Below are 12,399 nucleotides of genomic sequence, written 5' to 3' on the forward strand. Positions count from 1 at the left end.
TGACAAACAGAGACAAAAGGTGAGGAGGGCCCTGCTCAGATGAGCTTACAATCTATAGGGGAGTTATATAATGTGAGTCAAGGTTAACAGGGCCTTCAACGCACTAAAAAAACCTCAATTACTCAGGAGAAGGCATTTTGATCAAGTAGACTTGCAATGTCCAACCTGAAAGCACTTGACTTAAATAGACAACAGTTGACATTTGTATGAAAAGATGCACTACTTGCCTGAGTGCTGTCAAGTGGTCTAAAGCTAACTAATTTTTTGTGGGTTAACTTACACCTGAAACTTGTGTATGTAAAATCAAGCCCATCAAAACCAAACTTAGACCACATACTCTGCATCCATCTAGAGCCAAATGAAAAAGCATAGTAAAAGTGAAACATCTTTTGGAATCATCTTTTGGAAAGTGCTTTAGTGGTAGATGCCAAGAATCATATACCTTAAAGTGGGTTTTACCTAGTTAAGTCCTATAATCTCCGCAGACATAACCCGGCAACCTCCACCTAAACGGTGACGATGTGGTCCTACAATCGGGAGAGAGGACGTCACTGTAATCGCTGCCATATTGCCCTCAGGTGAACTCCCATCACTGCAGTGCTGTAATTTTGGCTGAAGTTGCCTGGTTCTGTCCGCAGAGATGCAGGGGAAAAAAGAAGAGTAAGGATTAAAGATTGAAGAGAGAATGGAGAAGATAGAGAATGAAGAAGAAGGGGAAGTGGTCAGCAGAAGTGGTCAGCAGAAAAGGTAAGGACACATTTAGAGAGCATGAGAGAGCGAACGAGAATAAGAGATAGTGACAGTGTGAGAGAGTGAATGAGAATTAATGTGGGCACCAGGAAAATTTGATCCCAAATTAAAAATGCCCCCAAATTTGTAGCGGAAATAAATGGTCAGGGAACAAAATTTGTTGTCCAAAAACCAAAGGACCAAAAAACGAACATAAATATTTGTCCTAATCATTTTTTGGACTATGATCATACGAGAACATTTGCCTTCAGTAGTTGTAATAAAACTGTCATGTCTCTTCGATATGGGGCATTGTAATCCCAGTGCCCCTTGTGTTGTATATGTTAATCCAAAGTATAGTGGAAGAGGTAACTAATACATATACAAATATACAAGTAAGGTTACATTCTTTGTAATAGCTATACTATTGATAGCTGAATATGAAGGAGATAATGACAGCAAGGAAATTATTTTAGTAGGAAAATTTGGTCCAATGAAATTATACAAAAGAATAAAGGGTGTTGGGCAGATAAAAAATTCAGCACTTGAGAATATAAATGCTTAATATTCTCTTTATAATCTCACATGCAGGATTCTCTATAGTATTATAAGTATCTTTGTGCTAAGCAGGCTATTTTATCAATGATTTATACTTGAATATAATAAACGGTTTAAAAAAGTAGTAAAATTAAGCTTTCTTATTTAATGTGAGCAAAGTTACTAGATAACTGCCAAGACCTACATTTTCACATGGGACAAATGCTATAGCAGGCAGGTTTTTAATGGCAATAAGAGACTTAGGTTGTCAATACTACATTAATTATGAAATTAACCAAATCTTCATTCATTACTATTAGCTTTTAAATTGTAACAGTGAAAAATGAATCCTCTCTAAAGCCATTTAGAACTGGAAAGTTAAAGGGAATTATTTGGTTATAAGGCTATTACCACAAGTCATTAGCACAACATATATATATATATATATACCTGAGAAGGAATATAGCAATTTTAGTTAATAAACTACTGTATCATGATTTCCTAATATTCTTAGTGTTCCTTATATTACTCTACAAACATTTACATTCTGCAAAAATGGTGGTCAGAAAACCAGGGACCAGGGAAAATAATGCAATACCTGAAGAAAAAAAACACCTTCTTTTGGTGTATTGATATATACCAACCTCCTGCACCCAACACATTTCATGAGATTCATGAAAGTACTGCATACTGTGGTGCAACATCATAACTCATGGTTCCCTTTCTTTATAGAGTACACAGTAGCTGAAGATCCTATCAGTGTAAACAGATTATTTTAATTATGCATATCCAGAACTATATTAACACAGGCATTTATTATGTAAGCGCCACCTACTGTGGACCCAGTGGCCGGAGGGTTAAACAATCTAGTCTGAAGTATGTTTTTTATGGATAACATGTACCTAGTTATGATTTTAGTTAAAACAAACATATGTTACCAGCAGCCATTGTATCACATACAAGGAGGCATGAAAATATACAGCTATGAATGGAGTTCTCTGTATCCTTAATTACAATACATGATGTGATGAAAACTATGTACCAAAATAGGACTGCGGATATAAGCTTCAAATGCTAAGGAAGTGAAGGTTGAGAAAACTCCTTTCAAAAATATTATGGGATAGATTCCTCTGTTCCGATCCATATTTGCCAGATGTTGGCTTTAATATTCTTTGTATTTGTTACTTTACATCTGCTATATGAGGACATTTCTTGAAATCTATTTGATTTTTTTCTCTTTTTTTTTGAGCTGAAAAAAACACTTGAACAATACACCTCGATTCCTGGAATTTCATGGTAACGTTATTGAACTGTAACTGTGTGATTTTTTTCCCTTTTATTTATTGTTCTAAAGACATAATGAATCAATTGCTCTTTGAGTTTTTTGTTTTACGCAAAACATAACACACATTATACAGTATAAAGCAAATATGTGGCAAGAGTAAAGCAATCAGCAGGAACATAATGTTGGTTGCTATAGCAATTGCACCACTTTTTACTTCATAAATCCTTCCGGTGTTAGGTACAAAAAGTGATTTTGTCACAAAGCGATTCTCTTATCATTCTGATGATTGGGTCATCACTTTGGTGATTAGATTGTTTGTCAAACTTTGAACCAAAATCACTTTTTTATAATAAACACAATTATTTTGGAGCCAAAAATCCTGAGGTAAACATTTTTTGTTTCGTATTTGGTTTATTTGTTTTCAGACGAATTTTGTTTCCTGTCCTTTCTGTACAGGCAAAATTCAAATTTTTTGAAACTCACCTTTGCTCACTCACTGTTATGCTCTGTCACTCTCTCCCACACTCTCTCTCGCTGTCTCCCTACCTTATTTGTGTCTCTACAGCTCCGCTTCTTTTTCTCCACTTCTCCTTCTTCATTATTTGTTAGGGTAACAAGCAGGTGAGGAATTCCCAAATAGCGGCACAGGTAGTAGGGAACTGTAGTAATAGCAAGGCAGGAAAAAAGTTAACGGTCCAGGTCAGGAACTCCAGAAAAGCAGCATAAACGGTTAACGTTTCCATGGTCGGGGTATCAGAGAAGCAGCATAAACGGCTAAACAATCCAGGTACATATTCGTAGAAACAGCAGGAACGCTGGGTACTGAGGCTTACAAGACACCAAACTTTTAAAAGTTCCCGGGGTTCTTGGCCAGAGGTGACATCATAATGGCTCAATCTTAATCACCTAGGCGGACACCCAGACTAATAAAAGTTTATGGAGGAAAGTCCCCCAAAATATACTATAACTGCCAAAAATGGCAGCATCTAGGTCAGCAGATAAAGCAAGTTTATTGGAGCAAAATGAAAAGTTTTTCACATGCTCAAGGAGAAAAAACAAACATTTTTTCTAGAATTTCAGTTACCAATCATTAAGGCTGCCAGTTCACCTAGTAGCTGACACAGACTAACTGTTCAGTTCATTTTAAGTAGTCAGATCCTTTCATGATTAATACATACAGATGGAAAAACTTGCAGCATGATTTTTTTTCCCTTATGGACACCTGAAAGACCACTAACTTAGCTGTCACAGTAAAGTTTAGAATTTAGAATAAAAACATAATTGTTGCAATTTTTTTATTTTTCTGTGCTTTATTTTCTTTTATTCACTTTGTTCTATATGTGTTAGGTAAACAAGAGTTAATAATGTAATAAAAAAAAAAACTCTAAACAACACTAAAGGCAACCACTAACCATTATCAGTTTTGTTTTAATTCTATATATTTAAATGCTTTGTGTCATTCAGGAAAAATTCCATTGATATTTAAGTGCGAGCTATTTTGTTATTATTTAACACATTAAGCATAGTAATAAAATATGATTTTTCTTTATCATGTATCTTATCTTTGATTACTTGTCATATGGGGACATTTTGTGGAAAATGATGGTAACGTTACCTTTGAAATGTCACCCTTTTTGTATTATTAGCATTGCTGATATTACCAGCACCCTCCCAGCAATCAGTATTATCTTACTGATCCTCATTTCTCTTACTGCAATATTTATATTACTATTTCTATGCAGTCCTGCTTCAATATACCCATTAATGGCGATTCTGTTTACAGCCAAGGCTGTCTGTACATTGTCTCTCATAATGTAACCTAGGACATGCTTGAAAAAGAGATATTCATCTCAATGTATTTTTCCTAGTGGAATATTTTAAATAAATAAAATACATTTGTCGCCATGGTCACCTTACGTTATCTGATGTGCACGGATTTCTCCTCACTTATGAACTGCAAGCAATTCACCGCATGTAACACAGAGACAGGAAAATTTACTGCCAAGCTGGGAGGGGAAAGAAAAGACAAAATAAATGGAACTGAGCTCTATCTGTAAAACTGGGAGGCAGAGTGTGTGTGTGTGTGTGTGTAAATGGCAGACGCACAGCCAGCTGACTGGAGATCACTAGCCTACCCTTCATATCTGTCTCTGCTTCCACATGGAACACATTTTAGGTTAACAATGTGTAGCTTGGCAAGGAGATTGTTTTTTTTTTCTTCTTCTTTTTGGCATGCAGCAGTTCTCTCATTTGAATAAAAATATTTCTGTCTGCTTGTATATACAATGCAGAGTGACATTGCTTTATAAAACATTTATAAATAAAAATAAAATGTATCTCGGTAAGATGGTTACGGTCAGACAGATTTTGCTTTTAAATGATTTAATATGACCATTGTCCTGTCATCCAATCATAGTTATGGGTATTGGGCACGTAGCCAGATATATTCACAAACTAACATGTGCACAGTTGAATAGACAGGCTAAAAACCATTAAGACAAAGGAGTGGATGGGAGGATAGATAGATAGATAGATAGATAGATAGATAGATAGATAGATAGATAGATAGATAGCAAATACATACAAGTAGGCAGACTTTGGCATAGCTGCCAACAGCCCTGAACAGGCTCAAATATAAGTTTAGTTTTATCAGGACTGCGAGGAACTTTGACTTGCGTAGTGCCTGAACTGGACCACTGTGTGCTCACTGAAAATAGTCACACTGTGACATCAAGTCTCCGTCCACCTAACTTACTTGGAACTTTAGAAATTGGGTAAGTGTGCTCTAGATATAGGAATACTGTACGGCATCATGGATAGAGTGAGAAGAATTTTTTTTACATGACTCAACCCCTTAGATTAGGAAAGGGTGAAATTTCACACTAAAAGTCAAAACATGAGAAAAAGACACTTCCTGTCTACCATTAAAATATCTATTTTTCACCAGTCTCCAAATAACCTATTGATAGAAAAATACAACATCTGCAAAACTATTTTTAAAAAACTAAAAGGGTGTTCCTCTGTCAGGTTTATAAATTTTTATTTAGTACAATTCTCATGTTTACAATTTTCTCAATGCAATAATTATGCAATTATTAGGTTGTAAGCATCTCTTTAACAGGATAGTTAAAGACCTTAAAACTGGTCATTTTTTTATTATTAAAAACGAAACATATCCATGCAAAATATGCTGTATGAATATTAAGAGGTCTTCTGAAAGTGGCCGGCATAAAATATAAAAGATGCTAACGTTCTAAGCATCAGCAGCTGAATCAGGCATATTCTGTGATCTATTTTTCTGGAAACACATAAAGGCAGCAATGCTAATATAAAGACATTGGCTCCATGTGAAATGAGGCAAACCAATGCACTGGCTACTGTGGAGAGACCAGATAGCTACCGCTGCCTACTCATAAAGCGACCCATTAAGGAGAAGTTGTTTATTTCAGCTCGGACAGAAATCATAAACACCGACCATGTGGCTGACAATGTGGACGGCATTGTAGTAAATTCTACTACTTTGCTGCTGCTTCTAAGCTTCCCAATAAAAGTTACTGTACTTAAATCCCATATACATTTCATGAAATAATCCTACACAGAAGATGGTATCATATTCACGCACAGCAGGGTGTGCAAAGGTCTATAAATCACGGCATAGAATCTAAAATATCTATGAACAAATTCTGTGCAAATTTTACCATGACCCTTGGCAGACAATAGACCTTCATATGTTTAGCAGCTAAGCAGACTCCGAGGAATTTTGTTTAGAAATGATCGCTACTGTCTATGTAATATTTAGGAGCCATTCACAGAGCATCTGGCATAATATAAAAGGGTTTCCTATCCTAACATATGCTAAATGAGGATGTGGTCCCTATTCCTGCTCCTCCTTTTTCTGACTTTTTGCAAATAGCACAACATAAGAGACAGTTGTTTCTGGCTGTCCTACTGCCTGTCATGGCTGTCAAGTGAAATCCCATGAATTATTGCTTTTCCAGATGTTAGAGATTTCCAGTCTGCTTGCGGTTTGTGGTACTATACTGGAGCGAATGAAAAAAAAAATGAGATTAAACTCATCATCAGCGCAATCTGCAAAGATCACACAGAGGACTAATAATCACAGCTTCCTCATTGCAAAGCTGAACCTCCAAGCCTTGCATTATGATTCCAAGGTTATGTCACTTTAAAGCCTCGTGGAAGGCAATAATTAAGGTCACACAATGTTTGTGAAAGATCGGGAAATATGACTTTTAACATTATGCATTCTTTCATATGTTTCATATTTTAAGGAACAAATATAATGCAGCAGCATTGTACAAATAAATTTTTATTATCTAAGCAATCAACTTACAATTTAGATAAATACAAATTGTAAACATGATAATGCAATGGAAAATAGAATTTCATCTGACCTATATACCTATATACATATAGACTTATATACAAATTAATTATTTAGCTTGTAAGGGTTGAAATTTTCCACAAAATTTAGCATGAAAAATTAAATTGACCTATTACATTCAAGCTAATTTAGTTTTTTTCCAATTCAGTGTAATAACTTGTCACAAAAATTGTAGTCTTTCCTATTTACAAAAGCAAACAATAAAAAAATTTCATAGCATACCAAATGTGAAGGTGTATGCATTTTACAAAGTGTGGAGACATCCAATAAAGTGTATATTTCATGGGTATTTTTAAGATTAGATGATACGGGAACATTTAGACAATATAAGTTCTTCACATTGAAAATATTTTGATATTGTTAGACTATAAGAGAAAACAGTTATTAAGAAAAAGGGAAGTTCCACTGGATCTTATAGGAGTGTTGCATTAATTAATTTCAAGTGATATGGTAGGATACATCATTCTTGGGAGCAATATGTTGCACATAGAGTGGGTACAGATATGATTTTCTACAACAGTTTGAGCTGTGATGTATGGCATTTGGACAACAATTCCAATTCAAAATTAAATGGAGGAGGTCTTTTGCTGCTTTTTAAATAAATATTTTGGCCCAGTAACTAAAAGGTCCTGTCAATACAACAAAAAACAGGTCCTAATGTTGTTGAATATCTCACTTTAAGTAGAGTCTTGCATAAGGTAGGGAGCATGTTAATGTGTTCTTTCAGTGAATAGGGGGATGTCCACAAAGGGCTAGATAACATGTACAGATAGGCTCACTGTTATACTTGAGTCAAAGTCTCAAAGCACATCACAAAACATATAAGCAATAGAGGGCAGCCTTGGTTTGTGCCATTAAGCATAGAGAAGGAAGAGAGAATGGGAACAGAGCAAAGTGAGATAATTGTAAAAATAGGAGATAATGTCTATATGACACAATGGTTGATCATACAAAACATTTTAACTTTTTACATTTTTTTCTGAGTTTAGATAACATTTTGTTATATATAAACACATTTTCTGCTTTGTTTTGCTGTTGTAGCTGAATATTTGTGTGACTCTTGTGCACCAAACATTCTTAGCTGTTAAGAAGTAGGGACAACAGAAGAGGAACCGGGATACAGCTACCAATAGGCCGATCTGCCCCTAGTAAAGTGTTCCAGGACTGCCACCACTTTAGAGCTGTCTCCCTAGGAATAATACACCACTGCCCAGTACCCTTGATTCAGGCATACCAGGCAGCTATGTGGGATGTCGGTACTAAGACATCACATAACAACATACCAGGGGTCGGATCCACATCCAGATCTCGGGTGGGGCATTCACACCAACATAACCATACACTCACACTAACACACTAACACACTCAGACACTGATATTAACATAACCAGACACACTAACTCACATGCACACAGACACTGACACTAGCACAACCAGACACTGAACACTAGCAAACATGCACACAGACACACGTACTAACATACCCACACACTAACATACCCAGACAATCAGACACACAGACACTCACACTTACATACATGCACACCGAAACTCCTACTAACACATTCATCCAGGCACTCACCTTAACACAACCAGGCACTCAACACTAACACACACACATTAACACAAACACACATCCAGACAATTACACTAAATTAACACACAAACATATGCCTACACACACATAGAATACTAACATACGTACAGACACACCTAGAAACACTCATGCACACAGACACTAACACACACTCACATACCCAGACACTAACACACCTAGACTCCACCTTCTCCTGGAAATTTGGGGAATCAAGAGGTAAGTCCTGACCTACTCAGGCTTACCTCTTTATCCCTACCCCCCAGAGCATATTGCTGTCTTAGTCAGTGGAGGCATTTGCCCCATTCCCCCCCCCCCCATCATCTGCTCATGCAACATAGTGGGCTGGATTCAGTGCCACTAATACATATTGTAATTTAATAGCAATCCACAAATACATTGTAATAGAAAAAAGGTTGAAAAACAGGAATCTATTGGTCCAAATTAATTACCTGATATACACGAAATGTATTGTTTTTTTGTAACTCATTTTTAATTCATTGCAAGTATTTGTGATAGATGTATCTCCTGTGTTGACTCCCACCCATTGTATTCTGAATTCATTAACAAATAAAAAATCAAGTGGCAAATAAAGAAAGTGTTACGAAGAAACAGAACAAGATGTCCTTGGGCACGTCAAGTAATTGCGTGATGGTTAGTACAGTTTACAGAACATAATGGTATTCTATATTTTCTTCTTATAAATAAAGAATCTCTCTGTAATCAGGTTTTTTTAAGAATCATAAATTATTAAAAATATTATGCTTTAAAATCTTTAACATTTTCTTTTATTAAATACATGTAAAATGAGCCGACTATAATTCTTATTCTGTAAAATTCTAAAGTAACATGGTAGGGTCAGCAGATGAAAGTATTCTAATGAAGGTTTGACAGTATATAGAATATCCTAATACATTTTTAACACTACAGGATATCTTTCAAGTCCAGAAAAAATAAACACAGATTCTACACATCTTAGTAAAACTTAGCAAAACTTAAAAATGATACTTTTTTATAGCAAAAAGAAAAAAAAGAAGAATGAAAGAAATGGAAAGAACATATGAAATTCATGTATCTCTCCTAATCATAAATGTATGATCTCACATAAAACAGGTAGATGCTAGCCTCTCTTTATTTAAACACCAGAAATATTTGTGTAGTGAATTTACAAGGAGAGTCATCCCTATGAACTAACACTGTGATAACAGTCCAGAATACATCGGGTTGTGTAATTTTTAGAAGCTAAAAGAAAAAAGTGCAGTAGGTACATGAGCAAAGTCTGTGTCTGAGCATAATCATTGAACCTTACAAAGAGCAAGCTCAAGCATGTATATATAATGTAAATGTCAAAACACAAACACAGAGATTAGGATTTCAGATACCATTATTGTGTCATTTTTTTGTTCAAAGATTTTTTTTTTCTCACCTGTGCTAATTAGAGTGATACAAACTCTAGTTTTGTTTGCACAAGTCACTATTCATCTAGTTACAAGGATATTCTGATTATCATTATTATTATTATTATTATATTATTATATTGCCCTGTGGCACTTATATGTGGTCAACTATATCTTGTATCTTCATATTTCAAACATAGGCTTATACCTGGCCTTTTGGCGTTATAGCTGGACCAACCATACAGGAGACCTAGTCTTGCAAGCTGGTAAGGAACACCACTGCTGGGTTCTCTCCTATGTTTGTAAGGAAGCACTTGAAAGAAAGGAAAAAATACTCATAATGCTCTAGCCCTGCATGTTTTTCTTATATAATATTATATAATTTTAGTCTAAGTAGTACTATTTATTACTGTTATATAAATCATATTGTCATTATGCAGCTTTACTGATTATTCATTTGTTTTCACAATTATTATATAGTAAAGTTGCCCAGAATAGAACGGGTATAATGTTAAAGTTTAAAGTATATTTATTGTCATCTACGAAAAAAGCCTCATATTTTCCATATGAAGCACTAATGCTCGGATTATTTCGTACAAGTTATCATTTACCTGCTTGCTGCAAATTGTTCAGGGAAACGATAACTTTATCCACATCATCAGAATTTCTGCTGATTTGAACATTTTGCAGAATATTGTATTATTGCTTGCAGGAGTTTTTAAGATTTATTTATATACTGTGAATAATTATAAAGAACTGCAGAAATTTTCATACAACTTTTGAAATTGCTGATTTATTTTTCTACCGGCAGAACATATTCCCTTAGTGTTTATTTTTGTATGATCTGCTTTTTTCACCTAATTTCTTAGTGTAAATTTCAGTGAAAATATATGTGATTACTTTCAGTTAAAGAAATATACATATACGTTTGCATCTGTCATGCTATACACATATTGCTTGAGAAAATCTTCTAAACTTACTAGGTAATGAAATTCTATGAAGCAACTTTTTTTCCTGAATGCTTTCATATACTGCCCATTTTTGTTGTTAATAGTATTTAGTTAGTTACGTAAACCTACATAAATAGGAGATTTTGAACAATAATATAGGGAATCAATCTATAGCGTTTTACTGGACCTACCTGTATTGCTGACTTACCTCTATAACAATATAAATAATAAATATTAAGTAAATCTCCAAATAATAATGATTGCCTCCAGCTCCAGAATGAAGTTCAAGTGATGCACATAAATCCTGCTTTTTGTGTAACATATAATATAATATATAATATACAATATGAAATATATATTTTTCCCCATTGAAAGCACAATTCGAAATTGCTGACATAGGGGTTTTTTTGCCTTCTTTTCGATCAACAGCGGTTAACAAGGAATAGTAAAACGGTTGAGCATGATGGACGTAAGTCTTTTCTCAACCTAAACTACTATAACTTTATACTGTATTAGTACTGTATATTAGCAGTTTTATTATGGTTTTTTTTAAAGATTTTGTCATACAAAGAAAGTAAGCGGTACAATTTGTTTGTTGTCCAAGTACATAAAAATAAGGACTAGAGTAATGTATTGACAAAATCACATATAATATAAATATATATAATACAGACTACAATGTGTTTGTCTCAAATAATAAATATTTAAAATCAGCTGCATTAAAACATCTATGTGGTCAATAGTTTGGTATATACCGTATTTGCTCGATTATAAGACGACCCTGATTATAAGACGACCCCCCAAAATCTAAATATTAATTTAGGAAAAAAACAAAAAGCCTGAAAAGACTACCCTATAGGAAAAAAAGTTTTACCAGTAAATGTTAATTCATGTAAACAATTTTTTCATATTTAATAAAAGCTATGATTGAGAAAAATATATATATTATTATTTCATTTTATTTGCCAACCTGCCCCCCCCCCCAGTTATGCACATCTGCCCCCAGGGTTGCCACTCTGCCCCTAGAAATGCCTTATACCCCCTATTTGCCACTCTGCCCCATGATGTGCCTTTTAACCCTCTATATGCCACTCTGCCTCCAGAAATGTCTTATACCCTCCTATATGCCAATCTGCCCCATGATATGCCTTTTAACCCCCTATATGCCAGAGTGCCATATAGCGGGTTAAAAGGAATATCATGGGGCAGAGTGGCATATAGGGGATTAAAAGGCATTTCTGGAGGTATATATATATATATATATATATATATATATATATATATATATATAACTGCTAACAGCAATCACAGTCCTATCAAGCCAAGGCAGCCAGTACATGCTGGAACCTGGGGATGATAGGAGTGTGAGTACAGCCTCCCTATGCCATGCTACCACCACCACCCCCCCTTACACATCCATGCTATCACACACACACTCATTCACAAACATTTAAATACTCATTAATTCCATTAATCACACATACTTCACACATTAATCACAAAAA

This window comes from Sceloporus occidentalis, unplaced genomic scaffold, assembly GCF_023333645.1.
Source record: "Sceloporus occidentalis isolate IW3139 unplaced genomic scaffold, rSceOcc1.0.p SCAF_11, whole genome shotgun sequence".
NCBI classification, from domain to species: Eukaryota; Metazoa; Chordata; class Lepidosauria; order Squamata; family Phrynosomatidae; genus Sceloporus; species Sceloporus occidentalis.